This window comes from Myotis davidii, unplaced genomic scaffold (assembly GCF_000327345.1).
Source record: "Myotis davidii unplaced genomic scaffold, ASM32734v1 scaffold1408, whole genome shotgun sequence".
NCBI lineage: Eukaryota > Metazoa > Chordata > Mammalia > Chiroptera > Vespertilionidae > Myotis > Myotis davidii.
The window spans coordinates 93,328-95,261 of NW_006299273.1; the positions used below are offsets into that span (position 1 = coordinate 93,328).

General features: G+C 49.2%; 1 protein-coding gene across 1 annotated transcript in view; it reads right to left on the minus strand.

The window, feature by feature from the left end:
- The window catches only part of LOC102761265, a 13,063-nt gene that overhangs the window by 3,532 nt on the left and 7,597 nt on the right, over positions 1-1,934 (minus strand). The gene's annotated exons all lie outside the window — the stretch shown is intronic.

Consider the following 1,934-nt stretch of genomic DNA (forward strand, 5'->3'; position numbering starts at 1 on the left):
CAGAAAAAGATGCAGAGAGACACACTAAAAAATTATACAGGAACAAAGAGAGATTCAGGAAAAGAGAAAGGTGCATGAATAGTTATAACAGAAAGAGGAGAGACAAAGACCTCATTGACTACCTGGATCCAGTCTCTTCTGAAATCAACTTGACCCCAGGCTTCATTGTAACATGAACAAACTAAACTTCAGTTGGGTTTCAATCATTTGGAACCAAGAATTTTACTGGTTTTACTTTTCTCAAAACAAAAATTGACCTTGATCAATGTGACTTGCCAAGACATCTGAGACATCAGTTTGGTTCTCTGAGACCCCAGGGGCCACTATACCTGGACCCAGGTAATTCCTCCATGCTGACATACACTCTACCCACCAGGCTGGAAGAGAGGCCGGCACATCCTAAGAACACTGCACTGAACATCAATACCAAAGAGCCAGGAAGGAGGATGATTGAATTGTTCCCTCTGCCCACATATCACAGCACCCCAAGATGCTCTAGTCTCCCTCAAGGAGCAAAATATGTTCCTTTCATTCTTCAGTGGCTTCCTGCCTCCACACAGTTAAAAAGGCTCAGATACAGATAATGTTTTTAATTATGATAAAAGCTCTGGAGTCAGGTAAAGGCTTTAATGTGCTTCTCTTGGACAGAGGGGATGAGGGGGACAAAAGAAAAATGCCTTGGGGGCCTTGAGTAGACTCAGATGGCAGCCCACAGGACAGACTCCAAGCTCACAGCTGCCTCGAAGGGGGTCACAGCAGATGCCTGGCCGACTGCCTCAGAGCAACTAGGACTCTGATCTCAGAGGGAACAGGCTCACAGGCAGCTGAGAATTCTTGGCGAGGACAACAAGCAGGCATTTCAGAAGAAACACAGCCGATCCCAGTCAAAGCACCCTCAGGAGTCAGCGCAGGAGTCCTGTAGAAGAGAGAGTGATCAGCACCCGGCACCTGGGGATGTACCCTGTCCGCTCCTCTCAGGGCCCTGCAGCATCAAGTAAAGCTGAAGTCTCCACATATGGTCATCACCTCCCCCAGAATCTGTATCAGGGTGAAATGAGCTAAAGAGGACATGTACTTCAGCACAACCCAGACATGCAGGAGGCAGGGGAACAGCTGTTATCCCGTGGGTAGTATGAGCATTTCAATCTTTTCAGCAAATTTAATGAAACTAACCTTCCTCCCACCACTAGGAGTCACTTATAAATGCCCACAAGCAGGAGCCACCAGCATGTGGCACAAACTGGGCATCATCCCTGTGCCTACCACCCAAGACGTGGCTCTGGCTCCACGTTTCACAGAAAGATTCATCAAAGTTAAACCCCACTTCTACTAGTAGATAACAAGCCCAGAGCTTCCTTTAGAAACTGGGTGAGCTTCTCCCCTAACCCTTGATCCCCGGGCAGGGAATAGGCCAAGAACCGAGACCTTTGTGACCAGGAACACTCAACTCCTGCCCCTCCTTCCCTTTTTTTCTTGTCCTGGAACCAGCTCCCTCCCCTCCCCCTGCCAACCCCCCACCTATTAAATCAAAGCAGAGACAGTACCTGGGGCAGAGGCCCATGAGATCCTACAAAAGGACTTTACACGGAGAAAGGTCTCATCACACAGCCAGTCCCTCTCCCGCCCACAGGAAATGAAATAAGCAATTTAACCGGAAATCTATTTCCTTCGTACCCATCAGCCACAAGGCTTTAACCCCTAAGCTACAATCCCCCCAAATGAGTGGACAGGTCACTAGAAGGAAGGGAAGCCAATGTGCTGATCTTCTTAAGGAAGCAGCTTTTGGAAAGGGGCCAGCGAGACAGTGATGAGCTCTCAGCCCCAGGACACTCGCCACAGTCACGCCTGTGGCAGGGCTGCCTTTCAACCAGTAAAATCAAGTCCAAAGCCTCGCCTAACTGTCTGTCTCCTCCCACCACCAGCCCAGCCTCCTG